The sequence below is a fragment of the Chiloscyllium punctatum genome, chromosome 3 (genome assembly GCF_047496795.1).
Source record: "Chiloscyllium punctatum isolate Juve2018m chromosome 3, sChiPun1.3, whole genome shotgun sequence".
Taxonomy (NCBI): domain Eukaryota; kingdom Metazoa; phylum Chordata; class Chondrichthyes; order Orectolobiformes; family Hemiscylliidae; genus Chiloscyllium; species Chiloscyllium punctatum.
This window is the reverse complement of record NC_092741.1, coordinates 93,096,651-93,114,272: the sequence shown is the minus strand read 5'-3', so window position 1 is coordinate 93,114,272 and position 17,622 is coordinate 93,096,651. Positions and strand designations below refer to the sequence as shown.

General features: G+C 40.9%; 1 protein-coding gene across 1 annotated transcript in view; it reads left to right on the top strand.

Annotated features, from left to right (window-relative positions):
- LOC140454235 (adhesion G-protein coupled receptor F1-like) overlaps positions 1 to 17,622 on the top strand; it is an 84,569-nt gene that overhangs the window by 514 nt on the left and 66,433 nt on the right. The window lies entirely within an intron of this gene.

The following is a 17,622-nucleotide window of genomic DNA, read 5'->3' as shown; positions in this document are numbered from 1 at the left end:
ATATCAACTTTAAAGTCGGTTAACTATTATTGCAGTTCGGTTCTAACTTACATGTTGCTGTGAAGCGAGTTCAGGTGTGCATGAAGTGAAAGGCAGCGGCCTAAATTTAGTCTGGTACTGATGTGAAACTTTATGCAGTAAAAGAAAGTGCTGAAGCTTTACAGTTTTAATCAGGAATTGAAAAATTTACAACCGTGCAAGTAGACTTAAATTTCTTGGGTACTTTAAAAAAGTTTATATTGAAGCTCTTTAATATTACAAAGAAGTGGCCATCTCTTTTTGCTGTGCTCAAATATTCCACTGGAAAACGAAGTTTTAACACCTTGATTATGAATTGATGGAGTTCCACTCGTGGTGAGAGTAGTCTGAATGAGAGCTGGATAAAATCCGCAGTTTGAATCCAATCTGGGTCGTTTCCCTTTACATTCCTCAGAGATTTTCCTATAATCTTGCCTCAGCAGGGTCACAGGTTCTGGACAGTCCCATCCTGGTACCTACCAGCTCCCCACAGAGTCTCAGATCAAATGTACTTGTCTGATGGCGTTCTGTGTAGTACATCGGGGCATTTTATTTTTATTAAATACGTCATATCAATGCGCGTTGTTGGTAGAAATAGCTTTTTTTTAAAAAAACGGAAGATACACAAATCAAACACTCTTTTACAATTCTAGGTTGAGGTATTGGATTGGAAAAAATGCACTAATAGTCCCAGTAAACACTGAAATGTCCAAAACGTCAGTCAGCGCCTAAAGAAGAGAAATTGCTGAATATTTTTACTCGTAATTCAACATTTAAGTCGTTGCAAAGTGTACCTCTCTAAAATAATAAATTGACTTTGAACTTTTCCACTGTGGAGTAGCTTTTGTTTTAACAATCACAGTTTCTCTGTTTAATCTGATAGGGAACGGGACTGTTAGTATCAGTGATCAAATTTATATAATTCATCTAAGAACATGGCTGGGATAGGAGTATTATAACATTAGGCAATATTGGTCCAATAATAAACAAGTTATGGGTCTGTGTTAAAGATCTGGGGTAGGTCAGTGTTCTTTCAGCACAACCATTTTAAATCCATTCTTCCTGTTTGATAACTCTACTACACATACCAGAAAAATTGGATCAAAATTCATTTCAGATAATAGCTTAGCAAGGCACTTTGTATTTTCTTTTATCTTCCTGGTGACCTTGGTTATCTTCAAGTTTTTGATTCAAGGAAAGAATCTGAAACTAGTTGAATTTATGATTTGGATGTGCTGGTGTAGGACTGCGGTGTACAAAGTTAAAATTCATACAGTACCAGGTTATAGTCCAACAGGTTTATTTGGAAGCACCAGCTTTCGGAGCACTGCAACCACCTGATGAAGGAGCATTGTTCCGAAAGCTAGAGCTTCAAAATAAGCCTGTTGGACTATAACCTGGTGTTGTTTGATTTTTAACCTAGTTGAATTTATAACATGAAAGGTGCTACATAAACCAGATGAGGAAATGTTAGTCGAGCAGGCTGCCTTGGATATATTTCAATGTTCATAAATGATCAATGGACTAACTAACACTGCCTGCATGCACTTCCTCCCTGTCCTCCCCAGCAATCTCTCCCCTCTGTGAATTACTGACTTTCCCAGATTGCCTACCAAAAAGTAAAACCTGAGTTATGGATCTAAATCACTTAGCGTTTAGCAATTTGTTAAGAAAATGACATCATTTACATTGCACTCAGTAATCTTATATGAAATTTCAGTTTAGGTAGGTTTCATGTCAAAGATGAGGTATAAATGTTATGTTTTTTAATGATTTGTGTTCCCAACAATTTTCTCCCTTTTTTGAAGGCACTGAATCATTCAAACAGCACAAGTAGCTCCCAGAAAGTTATGTAAATTCTATTCTTGTTATATGGGTGTTGACAGGTTGATCCACATGTATAGGTGAGGGACATTGTAACCAAGCCTGGTCCTTTCATCTCATGATTATGTATGTGTGCAATGTAACAATTAGAATAATTGCTTCTCCCTGTTTAGCTCAAGGATGCACACTTGTATACAAGAAACATGTTAAGAAACACCAAAGATTAAATCTGATATTTTGTCTGGTATAGTATCCCGTTAAATAGTACATTTACTTAATTTACTACCTTGACACAATGGAGAGGCTTGTGTGCTTCAACAGTTCCTTGATGTTTGTAGACAGAAATTTGACTTCTTGCTCCTGATAGGGTCACCCTAGTGACAAGGTTCCCAATTGGGGAGTGAGAGGTGCAGAGAAAGTGTGGTTCAAAATGGCCTTAGTGGCAGAACAAGTGAAAGAGTGCAAAGCTGGAAGAAGACTGCAATGGCAAGTTGGTCTCAGTCTACATACAGTCATAGAGATGTACAGCATGGAAACAGGCCCTTCGATCCAACCCGTCCATGCCAACCAGATATCCCAACCCAATCTAGTCCCACCTGCCAGCACCCGGCCCATATCCCTCCAAACCCTTCCTATTCACATACCCATCCAAATGCCTCTTAAATATTGCAATTGTACCAGCCTCCACCACATCCTTTGGCAGCTCATTCCACACATGTACCACCCTCTGCGTGAAAAAGATGCCTCTTAGGTCTCTTTTATATCTTTCCCCTCTCATCTGAAACCTATGCCCTCTAGTTCTGGACTCCCTGACCCCAGGGAAAAGACTTTGTCTATTTATCCTATCTATGCCCCTCATAATTTTGTAAACCTCTATAAGGTCACCCCTCAGCCTCCGACGCTCCAGGGAAAACAGCCACAGCCTGTTCAGCCTCTCCCTGTAGCTCAAATCCTCCAACCCTGGCAACCTCCTTGTAAATCTTTTCTGAACCCTTTCAAGTTTCACAACATCTTTCTGTTAGGAAGGAGACCAGAACTGCATGCAATATTCCAACAGTGGCCTAACCAATGTCCTGTACAACCGCAACATGACCTCCCAACTCCTGTACTCAATACTCTGACCAATAAAGGAAAGCATACCAAATGCCTTCTTCACTATCCTATCTACTTGCGACTCCACTTTCAGGAAGAAGGGCTTATGCCCGAAATGTCGATTCTTCTGCTCCTTGGATGCTGCCTGACCTGCCGCGCTTTTCCAGCAACACATTTTTCAGCTCTGATCTCCAGCATCTGCAGTCCTCACTTTCTCCTACTGTATATAAGCATCTGTTCCAACTTCATTCCCTAGCTGCCAACCCCATCCTTCTTCGTGACAGCTATTTGGCATTGAACTAGACTATTTGGAATCTTGTTAGCTTAATTGAACCCAAGATATGCTTCTAACAATATAATCATGCCATCATTAGATCACTGCATTTTCAATTCTGGTACATTGGCTGAGTTCACTTTACCTGAGCTGTTGCTGAAATATTTATTCATGCCTTTATAACCTCAGGAATTTACAACATACACATGTTTGTTCTCTTTGTTTGTCCCTTTGTGAACTTGAAATTATTCAAAATGCTGCTGCCTGTTTCCCAATTTTCAAGAAATCCCAGTTTATATTCTGAAACCTACAATTGTTTCTGGTCAAGCAAGCATTTTGATTTAAAATGCTCACCCTCGTTTTTAAATTGCAGCACAACTTATTTTCAAAGTCTGCCAGCCCCACAACTCTCCAAGATTTCTGTGCTCCTTTAATTCTGATTTCTTGACCATTCCAAATTTTAATGACTCCTCCTTTGGTGACTGTGCCTTTAGCAACCTTGCCCAAAGCTCTGACATTCCCTCCTCTCATCTCTTGGCCTCTCTCGCTCACTTTCCTCCTCTAAGACATTTCAAAAACTCCCTCTTAGATTGGAGCATTTTGTAACATTTCATTACATTAAAGGTGCTCTAAAAGTAAGTGAGTTTAAGCATGAAATTAATTGGAGTGAGAGAATGACTGCAGAGCATAGAAATAGTTGACCACATCAATTTGAAACGAAGCCTGAAGCTTCGAAAACACAAGGAAGTAATATTATAATTTGATGAACATTAAGAAAGCAAATACCTGAATTCATCTTAAGTTTTACTTCCTGCTCCAAGATTGAACAAGCTTTAATCATTAATGTATTGGAGGATGCGTTCAATAAGAAGCTAGCAATGACCTAGAAAATTAGCATTCATGGAGCAGGAGGAAGAAAGAAACGTACAAGTGGGCAATTCAGTGGAGGAAAATGAAGATTACGTATTGAGTGGTATTCAAGACTCATTGAGCATTCTATTCATACAGCTACCTAGAGCAGTTTCTTAGAAGTCAAACCAAAAGTCATTGGCAGACTTTTACCACTGGCTCAAAAGCACCTGCTGACAACATCCAATAGTCACAAAAGATACTGATAGCTCTTGGGTTGATCAATGTTTCTACCCAGAGCTAGCTGAGGGAAGATGTGCACTCTTCAGTTTCATTGCGCATAAGTGCATCAAGTAAATAATTGATATCTTTCTCTGTATTTGCAAGATATACAATGTAATCATGATTTCTAGATTTATTGGGCTTTGCCTGTACAATTGTATGGTTCTGCTGGTCTCCTCAGGACTCAGGAGATCACTGACTCCATACTTGCAGTCATTTGTCCAATGGTACATAAGACTATTCATTACTCATTAATATCCAATTGGTTTGATAACAGCAGCATAGGCAAATGTAACTTAATGGTTTTATATTAAGGAACCTCCCTGAGCTTTTTGATTGAAAAGAAAAATGCCGCAGACAGAACTTATAGATGCAATTTATTTTCTTCTTAATGTGTGGATACAAGTGTATTTGGTGGCAACTAACATACAGTCTCTACCGACCAAACAGCTCAAGAGCTGAAAGGCAAGAAAGGACATGTATTACATCCTATCACAGGTTAAGTCCTTTTTCAAAGTTTTTCACTGTGTAGGTCCTGTAGAGAGAACAGGGTCAGAAGCAAGGACAAAAATTTTACTTTCATAGATCATCCCATTACCTCATCTCTACCTTTGATGGCCCCAGGTAGGGGCAGTCAGAGGGACCCCCAACCCAGGAGGATGATCAATATGCTTTCCAGTTTTGCAGGCAGAATCCTACAGTAAATACACTATTGGAATCCTAATATTGTACAGATCGTCCACCACATTGAGGTTCTCCAATATGCAGCATCATTTTACTCTTGGAAATGAATAATAATGAAAAAAGCATATAGAATGACCAAGCCAATCAAAGGAGACATAAAATGATGCTAATGAGGGAGCTATAAATTTCTTATTGCAGCAAAGAATGATGTACGTCACTCATTCTGGATATCCTCTTATAAGTTCTAGAATTGTCTCAAATGCAACAAAATCATTCTGAAATCTACTTGGCGTTTGACAATGCCACTAACTTTCTTACTTCCCTGTCCCAATATGATCTGTTGATAACATTGTGCTTGGTCCACCTACTAATCCCAAGGGATGCTTGTTGAGGAATCAGGAAAACTTGTTGGAAATTTATAATTTTTTTTTCAAATGAGGAAGTCCCTGCCCTCTTGTCTATAAGAACATGTGACAGAAGCAGAAGCAGGCCATTCAGCCCATTGAGTCTGCTCTGTCATTCAATGAGATCCTGACTCATTGGGTATCCAATAATCCTTGATCACTTTCTTGCCTATTCTCATAACACTTAATTCCATTACTTATTAAAACCTCTATCTCCCTTGAAACACTTAATATCTGATGTCCATTATTTGCTCCAGGGTACAGGGAGCACGTTGTACAGGAGGCAAGTCCGAACTCAGGAAGTACTTTGAACTCTGGAGAGAGGACAAACAGAGCCCCCTTTGGCAGTTGCAAGAACCTAAACATGCAGCATGGGAGTCACAACCTTTTTTAGTAGAAGTAAAAGCTCTTGAAGGGTGGATAATGTCTGATCTGAAGATTTTTAAATCTCCTGCATGTTAAATGTTATAAAACAGACTGCAGCTATTAATGGTCTTATTGAGTTGGCATGGAGGATGTGAGAGACTGTGGAATGTTACTTAGGTGGTGATAGTGAAGCAGAGCGAGGGTGTGAAGGATTGTGAGGGTAAAGGATCTAAGAACTTCTACAATAGCTGGGACAAACTCTCAAAAAACACTGGTGCAGATCTTCTGACCAACCCACTGTGCAACCTGCCGATCAAGTAGCTGTATACACTCTCTTCCTTCTTTTCTAAGTAAATGCAGCTCTTGGACTCCATTTCACATTGAGGAACTTAATTTTTATTGAGTTATGCGTAGATTACTTCACATTATGCTACTACTTTCAAGATTGTCTCCTCACATTTCCACTTTGCTTTCCTTATTAATTTCCCAGGATTCCCAGGTTTTTCCAGAAGTTGGCTAAGAGTCAATTTTGGCAAGAAGTGGGGATGGTTTCTCTCCTTGAGCCCTACAAATATTTCTCAAGTTGATTTCTAAAACTGGCCAAGTTAGTTATGCGAGGTAAAAACAATGACTGCAGATGCTGGAAACCATGTGCCATACCTCTCCGATGCCTTACTCGTCTTATCTTTCCTCTTGCCAGAGGCAGAAGTACTTGCCATCATCAGGCTCACTCAGGTTTCACGGTGCTGGTGCCTTTTGTAAAGCCCTGCCATGCACTCAGTCAAGTGCTTCCACACAGGAGTTGCTCTTCACCATATACATATCGGGAAGGGAAGCAAAATAAAATGCCTCTCAGGGCACATAGGTGTAATAGTGGCATGTCATTTGCAGATACAAGTTGTAAAGGTGTTGCTATTTAGGAACCAAGCTCCATAGGCTGTCCATCCTTAGCATCATCCCATCTGACAATCCTGCATAAAGGAGTGCTACACTTTCCCTAATACCCCATGTAGCCTATCACATATTAATTATTAGGTGGCACAATGATGCAGTGGTTAGCACTGCTGCCCCACAGTCCAGGGACCTGGGTTTGATTCCAGCCTTGGGTGACTGTCTGCATAGAGTTTTCACATTCCTCCATGTTCGTGTGAGTCCCTTCTGAGTACTGCAGTTTCCTCCCCACCATCCAAATTTGGGCAGGTTAGGTGGATTCGCCATGCTAAATTACCCAGATGGTCCAGGGATATGCAGGCTAGGTGGAGTAGCCATGGAAAAATGTTACAGGGACAGGGTAGGAGGGTCAGTGTGGACGCAATGTGCTGAATGGCCTGCTTCCACACTGTAGGGATTCTATTATTCCACGAATTGCCATGCTTCACTGTGCAATCATCAAAGCCAAGATAGTTGTGACCATCAATACTCCCTGATTTCCCCCTCCCACAGCAACCCATGTCTTTCAATCCCCCACAGCCTTCACAATTCATTGTTCCCTCCTTGTCCTAGTGAACTGCTTTCAATCCCCATAATCAAAGTGACTTCCATTGAGTTGACCTCCAGGACAGCCCAACTGCTAACCTACCAGACCCCTGGTAGATCTGTGTACAGCTCCCCAGTTGATTTCTCACTGCTTCTGGACCGGTTACACTGGACCTGCAGAACTGACGACAGCCAACTCCCTGGATTGTAAAAGTACAGACTCACTGCCCCTGACCACTCTCAGTGGAAGATGGACCATGTTGAAACCCATGGACAAATAAATGATGAAGCCCTTGACTTACGGTGCCAAGACTTCCTGGCTGAAGGTATCTTCTCTTGTCCTGACTGGGAACTACATAGACACAAGTCGTGGTTTTGCTGTGTGTGCTGCTGACAAACAGAGTATGTGTGAGTTTGGCGTAGCACTATATGGGCACTAACATATATGCTACCTTGACTGATTTCTGCTGATAACCATGATATGTCTGCACTAAGCCCCAAGGCCAGGTAGAAAGACAGTGAAATTTTAAGCTCTTGTTGAGGGCCAAAGCACAAAAAGGCAAGGCAAAGCAGAGATAGTGTGAACATCGAAGTAGGTACAAAGTGAGCGAGCACTAAAAAAAATTAAGGAGCCCTGAGATGTATATTGGTTCAATCCCATACATTGTACATATAGTGTACGGGAGTTGGAGAGTTCAGTGGCGCAGGTACTTGTCTGCTGCTAACATCCATGAACAAGAGAGGGGACAGTTGCTGTCTAGGGATTCCAAGAGGGCTGGAGGAGCAAACAATGAGCTAGAGTCACCAGGTACCCCCTCAGAATTTCATGTCAGAAATCATTACTGACTGGGTTTCAGTCCAGTGGGTTTGGGAATGGGAAACTGCAGACAAATAACTCAAAATTAGATAATAATGATATGCAATGCATGCAAATGATTGCAGATAGGCCTTTTGCCACTCACTGGCAGCAATTTCATCTCAGTGTTCACACTTAGTTAGAGAACTGGACTCTTTCTTCTCAACATCAAGAATGTAAAATAGTCCAATAGCAGCGATCTCTCCTCGATCAATAAGCCCAGAATTAAAGTGCTAATCATTCAAATCATCTCGGCTGAGCAAGGTATGTTATGCATAGGGATGACAAGATTCCTGCAGCAACTGCTGCTCTCCAGTCTTGATCATGGCAAGTGACTCTAGGGGTCTTGAAACTGATTTTGGAATGTCTTAAAAACATCCTGAGGAGGTCAGACAGCCCTGAAATGCATGAGGCCCTGGTTTCTGACTAACCAAAATGTTAAAAAGATTCATTTATGAAGACATAAGACACTTTGAACAACTTTGGCAGAGACAAACAGAGGTGGAGTAGAGGCTTTCGCCACTCACAACCTCCAGTAATTCATCTCGTCAATGCTTTGAGCACAACTTTCCCTGGATCTGGCAGTGTCTGCAGATAACTTATTGAAACACACTGACTCTTTCACAAGCCCTGAGACCAGAGCTGAAGCAGCACGCTTTTGATTGCAAGTCACTGCTTCAGAAGTGAAACAATTGATTCTTTGATATAAAACAAAGGTCTACGATCTAGAAAATCAAACTAGTTGTTGTTACTCAACTTGCTGATATGGGGGTGCAGTGGCATTAATGGTGAACATGTAATCCAGAGGCCCAGACTTACACTCTTGGGCTCTGATTCAAATCTTACAATAGCAGCTGATGGAATTTAAATTTAGTTTAAAAAATCTGGAATATTATGATCATCTCAGTAATGGTGACTCGGAAGTGATCATCAGTCCTTGGCTCACTTGAGTATTGGACCTATACATTGAGTATATGAATTGGAATGTCATGTTGTGGCTGCATAAGACTTTGATGAGGCCACTTTCAGAATATTACATTCAATTCTGGTCTCCCTGCTTTAGGAAAGATGTTGTTGAACATGAAAGATTCAGAAAAGATTTACAAGAATGTTGACAGGATTGGAAGGTTTGAGCTCTAGGGAGAGGTTGAATAGGCAGGGGCTTTATTCCCTGGAACATCACAGGTTGAGGGCTAACCTTAAAGAAGTTTATAAATTCATGAGGGGCATGGATTGGGTGAATAGCCAAGTTTTTTTCCCCAGGGTAAGAGTGTCCAAAACTAGAGGGCAAAGGTTAAAGGTGAGAGGGAGAAGATTCAAAAGGAACCTGAGCACTAACTTTTTCATGTAGATGGTGGTGTGTGCATGGAACAAGCTGCCAGAGGAAGTGGTGGAACAGGGTACAATTACAACATTTAAAAGGAATCTGGCTGGGTTCATGAATAGGAAGAGTTTAGAAAGATATGAGTGACATGCTGGCAAATCAGTTTAAGATTATGGTTCGCATGGATGAGTTGGACCAAAGGGTCTGTTTCCCTGCAGTGTACCTCAATAACTCAAATCTCATTACTGCTGATCTCACCTTATTTTACCAACTTTCTCACCAATGCCCACATCATTCGGGAAAGATTCCATCACTAGACTCGAAACATTAACTTGCTGTCTCTCCAGGGATGCTGTCTGACTTTCTGTGATCTCAAGCATTGGTCATTTTCAGTCTAGATACCAGAATCTGCAGTAATTTACTCCTACTTTCTTAGAATATCTGAACATGCATTAGGGATACCAGTGGGTCTTAAGGATTTTACATTCATGGATCCAGCACCTAAGTTATAATGAAATATAATACAGATGCTGAAAATCTTATCAGCAAGTCTGGCTGCTTTTATGGAGGGAGTTAACATTTGGAACGTAATGTTGGACTTTTTTGGCTTCGTCGGCTCCATTTCTCTCTTTAGGTAAGCAGCCAAACCTGTTGCACTCCTGAAGTACTTTCTTTTTTATTATATAAATTATTACATAAAGAACAAAGAACAATACAGCACAGAAGCAGGCCCTGCAGCATGTCAAGCTTTCATTCCTGATCCTGCTACTAATTGCTGGCATAGTGACTCAGTGGTTAGCACTGCTGCCCCACAGTGCCAGGGACCTGTGTTCGAATCTTCAGATGACAGTTTGTGTGGAGTTTGCCTATTCTCCCCATGTTGTGCGGATTTGCTCTGGTTTCCTCCCACAGTCCAAACATGTGCAGGTAAGGTGAATTGGCTAAGCTAAATTGCCCATAGTGTTCATGGATTTGTAGATTAGATGCATTAGTTTGGGGACTGGGTCTGAGTGGGACACTGTTCAGGGGATTGATGTGGACTTGTTGGACTGAGGGGCCTATTTCTACACTGTAGAGATTCTATGTCTATGTGGTTTATATCCGTCTGTTAGCCTCCCATTCATGTCTTTATCTACTCATGGGATTCTGTTTTGGAGTATTTTCTCTACAACTTTGATATTCCTTTAGCCATTGCCCATTTGTCTCCCTTGACCGTCCAGATGTTCACAGTCTCTTCCATCTACTCATGATTCAGTCTGGGACTACTTACTGATGTTTCGCTTTTATAAAAGGGCCAATGTAGGAGGTTTCTCTGATGACTAGCCTCTAAAATAGGAAAAATAGGTTCTGCTGTGATACAGTGTGACAATCAGTTGCTATCATTACTTTGGAAAAAGAATCACAAGAAGAATGTCCTTCAGCTGCTGACCTTCAGTTTTTATTTTAAGAAACCAGCCATGAGGGTGGCAGGATGTCCATCACCATGATAGGATTCCATATTTTCCTGACTTACAGCTCAGAATTTTTCCTTTCTTGCTGAAGTTCCTGAATTCACTTCTGGCCCTCAACTGTGGGAACCAGTCACATAATTTCATCATTGCCTCCTGCTATATTGAATGTAAGCACCATCTTCCAGATCAGTTAAAATAATCACTTTCTCTCATTATTAGTTCATGGGCCATGGGCTTGACAGGCAAGGGTATTCCCCATTCCTTACTGCCCTTGAACAGATTGGCATGCTTAGCTATTTTCAGGGGCAGATAAGATTTAATCACATTGATGTGGGTTTGAAATCGCACATAGACCAGACCAGATCAGGATGGCAGATTTCCTTCTCAAAATGTCTTCAGTGGCTCATCTGGATTTTTACAGCAGTTGATGATATTTTATGTTGTGGTGATGTCCACCTTTTCCATTTGGTACACCTTCGGTAGATTCGCTGGTACCGGTTCTTCTTGTTTGTAACTGAATGAGTCATTGATTTCTGTGGAATAAGATAACCACACTAATAAAAGCAATTCCAGATACCTATCACACTGCATTCCTAAACGATTAGAATCTTTCTTGTACCCTCCAGAGTATTGATAGGAATTTCAGTCTTGAAGGAAGCCACAGTTCTTTTGATGTGCCTGAGGTTCTGTACTGAATTAGATGCAAATCTTTGATATCAATAAAGAGCATGAGCAGCAGAAATGATTGAAGCTTTTGACTTTTCCTTTCAAATACATAAATCACAGCATTATTAATTACACCTATGCTGCACTCCATTGCACACAAATCTGTCCTAATCCAGGATCAAATATGGACAATACATTAATTAAATTAATTAATTTACTTTAATAATTAATGTATTTAAATTTACAGATGCAATGTAGAGGTGACACTATTTGGAGTTATATTTCTGCAATTCTTTGCTGATTTGCTTTAAGTCAATTAGCTTCTTTATGGCTTTATTTTTTACCTTTTTGAGATTGACATCTTTTGCAGATGTCAACAGCAGACATTCGCACAATTTAGTCCCAAAGTTGGTTATCGGGCTGTCCTTTGATCTGAGGGTGGTCATCAGTGTTAGTTCAAGAAAAATGGTATTAGTCACCTTCAGAGTGATGCTTCCATTCCCTGTGCATTAGTCCTGAAGAAGGGCTCATGCCTGAAACGTCGATTCTCCTGCTCCTTGGATGCTGCCTGACCTGTTGCGCTTTTCCAGCAACACATTTTGGTGTCTGAACAATTGCAAAGGATAAAAATGTGGTCATATATATTTAAATAGGGTCTGATTCCATCCCATTTTCCAATAATATTATTCCACAGACATTGATACTATTACATGGAAGACGAAGATGAATAGTGTCAAAATTAAAATTACTGTTTACTTGAATTGGAGAACCGGTGTTGGACTGGGGTGTACAAAGTTAAAAACCACTCAACACCACGTTATAGTCCAACAGGTTTATTTGGAAGCACTAGCTTTCAGAGTGCTGCTCCAAAACACTTGATGAAGGAACAACGCTCCAAAGGCTAGTCCTTTCAAATAAACCTGTTGGACTATAACCTGGTGTTGTGTGATTTTTAACTGTTTATTTGAAGTACCCTTGAAGTGGCAGCTTACCTATACTACCAGTTTCCATACATCAGTTAATTGCCCTAAGGTATTTAACAACTTGATTTACACATACCATCGAAACCATGAACTTGTCTTGCTGGTAATAGGAGGAGAGATTTTTGTTTTGACTCACCTCTCACACATCAGGAATAAGTCTGGGAAATGATCCACTCCCAATCTATTATCACCTGTCTTTTATTAGGTGTGGTCACATTGGTACAAATGTTTGTGAGGGTTTAGAGTTCTGAAGTGGAACAATTACTCAAGTATTTTGTTTTGGTGAGTTTAGTCCACGATAATAACTCTAATAAGAGGCTGCATTTACAAAAGCTCAAAAATTTTTGCTTCCATTTGATTTCATGCCAGTTTCATCATTTTGAGCATAATGTTGAAATACTACACATTGTCGCATTTTTGTCTCTGTTTTCCTCTTGCCTATGTTATCTGTATGTTGCATGTAATGTACGTAAAGTAACTATAAGACATAGGAGTAGAGTATGCCATTTGGACCATTGAGCTTGCTCTTTTGGTGAGATCATGACTCACCATTCCTGCAATATCCCCATTTACCCTTGATTCCCTTCCTGATTAAAAATTTGTCTATCTCAGCCTTTATGTATACTTATTGACATAACCTCGACAGCCCTTTTTGTGGCAAAGAATTCTACAGATTCATGAGCTTCTAAGAGAGAAAAAATATCCTCCTCATCTCTGTATTGAATAGGCAAGTTTACATCTAAGATTATACCCTGTGGTCCTAGGCTCACCCAGAAGGGGGAACAAACTTTCTGCATCCATGATGGTAAGCCTCTATGATTCATTCATGGTGCAATAAGATCTCCTCTCAGTCCTCTAAACCCTAGTGAGTACCAATCCAAACTAGTGAACCTGTCCTCAGTAGAAAATTCCTCCATATCCAAGGTCAACCTAATAAGGTATGGCTAGTTTTGTAAATATTTCCATCGATACCTTTGAAGAATAAAGAGAAATAAGTTGATTGGATTCAAATCTTCCAGTAGCTCTTGCCAAATTGTCAATTGGAGTTGCATGTTAAGATCATGCACAAGTCCTGACATTGCTCATTCTACAGTATTAATAAATCAGTAATTACCCTGCATCTGGAATCCTCTGAAAAGTCTTCAATGCTCAATTGGAGTTGGACACTTTGGCTGATTTCAACTCATTTACCTGAATAGTTATGTAGGGAATATTAGAGGTTTTTAAACTGCTGTGGCTACTGACAAATGATAAACCTGAACCTTGATATGTAACTGATCCTTTGTCCCCGTCTCCACGACCACAGCCTGATCTTCCATGGATTCCTAATTGGCCTCTCTAAGACCCAACCTTCAGCTTTACCCTTCACCTCACCCTGAGACCCAAGGCCCTCATGACTTCCTCCCCTCATAGAATGTCCAACTCTTGTCTCCTTCTAATCCCTTGTCCTGATAGCCCCCAAACCCCATGCCATCTAACCTGAATTCTCAGGCATATATATTCATCAATCATCATGGTTTGCTATGTTCATGTACATGACCAACCTTTATTTGATTCATTAAGAAATCCCAGTCCACATTTCAAATGTGTTGTTAGGAAATCATCTCCAATAATTTCCATGTGTGCCTTTCTTCAAAGTTTTGCCAGTGGGAATTGTTTTGTCTTGTTGGGCTAAAAGGTAACCCCACTATTACCTGTCCTACATCACTACGTCATCACAAAAAAAGACATCAAGTAAAAAGTGGATCAGACTTAATTTACTAGCCGCACCTTCAATCCCTTTCCCACCTGAAAGTTTCTGGCAAATTATGTCCCAATAAGCTTATGCCTGCTGTCAAAAGGTTTACTCTAGATAAAGCCATAATGTGCCAATGCAGCTGTAGGAGTATCAGCATGTTTCTATATAGTGATCAATTTTATTCATGTCAAAACAGTAATATAAAGAAATTTGATTTGAGTGATGTTCTTGAAAAACCCTGGGCTCAATTCAATGTCTTTTTTGGCTTTGTCTGAATTCCTTTGATATTCCTGAAAGGATTTTCACTGCAAGACCGAATGAGATTTCTCACCATATCTTACCAAATGCATTAATCACCTACTCTACTGCCTTGTTGAACCTCATGTCTGATTCTAACCCTATCTTTCTGTGATGTTACCGGAACAGATTGCCTCTGCTGGGATATCTTGGAATTGACCAGTATCTCTATACTGGTACCATCTTTAGCAGGATGTTGTTCATCCAGACAAGCACTAGCAATCTGGAGCTGCCCTGCACAGTTCCTTGCATTTGCCCTGGACACAAGAGACAAAGGCAATTTGGTGCTCCACTTTGCAGGCAGGGACCTGGAGACCCTGCTGGATGGGGTGGTGTGTACGTGAGACATCCTGTTCCCACAGGACAACGGAGGAGGCCACAACACCAAACCATGACAGCATGGTCCAAGGTTGCCACCAGGCTCAGTGCAGTCTTGGCCATCTGTAGGAATGCTCAGCACTGTAGAAAGAAGGTCAATGACCTTCTCTACTCTGCCAGCCTAGGTGTCACAATTCTCCTACCGATACCTTGAACTCACTCCATCTTCTGCCACCTAACAAGGGTTATGCGTTACCACTCTCATTATTGCCTGCAATATCTTCCCTCAATCACTCTGACCAACAACAGCCTCCAAAACCACTAACTCTGTATGCCCTCTTTGCTGCCTACTCATGGAAGTTGTGGCAGAACCCAAACTGAGCAGATTAGGACTGAGTAACTAACTCTAGGTAGCACTGTTGGTGACATGTTCCATCACTTTGCTGATGATTTGGAGTGGACTGAAGGGGCAGAAATGATTTGGATTTGTCTTGCTTTGCATGGAAAAAGCATTCCTCGGAGATTTTCCACTTTATCAGTTTGATGTCACTGTTGTGGTTGAGCTAGAAAAGTTTGAAAAGGACATTACTTAGATCTTGCACTGACAGTTTGTAACTGCAACTGAAACAAAGCATATATTAAAAAGTTTCAGTAAATATTAGAGTGTCTATGGCTCAAAGGCAAAAGACAGAGGGTGGTGGTGGAGGGTTGTTTTTCAGACTGGAGGCCTGTGACCAGTGGAATGCCACAAGGATCGGTGCTGGGTCCACAACGTTTCATCATTTGTATCAATGATTTGGATGTGAGAATAAGAGGTACAGTTAGTAAGCTTGCAGATGACACCAAAATGGAGGTGTAGTGGCCATCGAAGAAGGTTCCCTCAGATTTCAATTGGATCTTGATGAGATGGGTCAATGGGCTGAGGAGTGGCAGATGGAGTTTAATTTAGATAAATGTGAAATGCTACTTTTGGGAAGCAAATCTTAAACAGGAGTTATACTGTAATAGTAAGGTCCTAGAGAGTGTTGCTGAACAAAGAGACCTTGGAGTGCAGGTTCATAGCTCCTTGAAAGTGGAATCGCAGGTAGATACGATAGTGAAGAAGGAGTTTGGTATGTTTTCCTTTATTGGTCAGAGTATTGAGTACAGGAGTTTGGAGATCATGTTGCGGCTGTAAAGGACATTGGTTAGGCCACTGTTGGAATATTGCATGCATTTCTGGTCTCCTTCCTATCGGAAAGATGTTGTGAAACTTGAAACAGTTCAGAAAAGATTTAGAAGGATGTTGCCAGGGTTGGAGGATTTGGGTTATACGGAGAGGTTGAATAGGCTGGGGCTGTTTTCCCTGGAGCATCGGAGGCAGAGGGCTGACCTTATAGAATCATAAAATCATGAAGGGCATGGATAGGATAAATAGACAAAGTTTTTTTTTTCTCTGGGGTGGGGAAGTCCAGAACTAGGGGGCATAGGTTTCGGATGAGAGGGAAAAGATATAAAAGGGACCTAAGGGACAACCTTTTCATGTAGAGGGTGGTGCATATATGGAATGAGCTGCCAGAGGAAGTGGTGGAGGCTGGTACAATTCCAACATTTAAAAGGCATTTGGATGGGTATATGAATAGGAAAGGTTTGGAGAGATATGGGTCAGGTGCTGGCAGTTGGGATTAGATTTGGTTGGGATATCCGGTCAGCATGGACGAGTTGGACCGAAGGATCAGTTTCCATGCTGTGCATCTCTATGACTGCATGACCCTAAGTTATTACTTCTTGTCATGGAAATGAACTGCACAGAAATAGACTCTTCGGTCCAACTAATCCATGCCGATCAGATATCCTAAATAAATCTAGTCCCATTTGCCTGTACTTGGCCCATATCCATTAAAATCCTTCCCATTCATATACCCATTCTGATGCCTTTTCGATGTTGTAATTGTATCATCCTCTACTACCTTCTCTGGCAGCTCATTCTATACACGCACCTCAATCTGTGTGAAAAAGTTGTCCCTGAGGTCCCTTTTAAATCTTACCCCTCTCACTCTAAACCTATGCCCTCTTGTTCTGGATTACCCCACCCCAGGGAAAAGACCTTGTCTATTTACCCTATCCATGCCCCTCATGATTTTATAAACCTCTATATGGTCACGCCTCAGCCTCCAACCCTCGAGGGAAAACAGCCACAGCCTTTTCAGCATCTCTCTATTGCTTAGATTCTCCAACCCTGGCAACCTTCTTGTAAATCTTTTCTGAACCCTTTCATGTTTCACAACATCCTTCCTTTAGGAGGGAGATCAGAATTGTACACAGTATTCCAAAAGTGACCTAGCCAATGTCCTGTACAGCCTAAATTAATCTTGTCCCATTTGCCAGTATTTGGTCCATATCCCTCTAAAACCTTCTTATATACTTAGCCAGCTGCCTTTTAAATATTCTAATTGCACAACCCTCCACTACTTCATGTATTTTGAGTTACTTACTGCTTTATGACTTGCATAACTTATAAACTCAGTCTTTTATGAGAGAAAAACATCCAAAAGGCTCCGATCCTTTCTAAACTAATCTCGTTACAACCACTTGAAGTAGCGTTGGAATAAAGAACGCCAGCCTATTCATCCCTTCTCACATGGGGACTTAACAATTTGGGCAACATCTAACTCAGGGAATTTCAACAGGGGTATGATTGTAACAAATTAGGATGTCATGCCGCAATTTAAACCCACAGA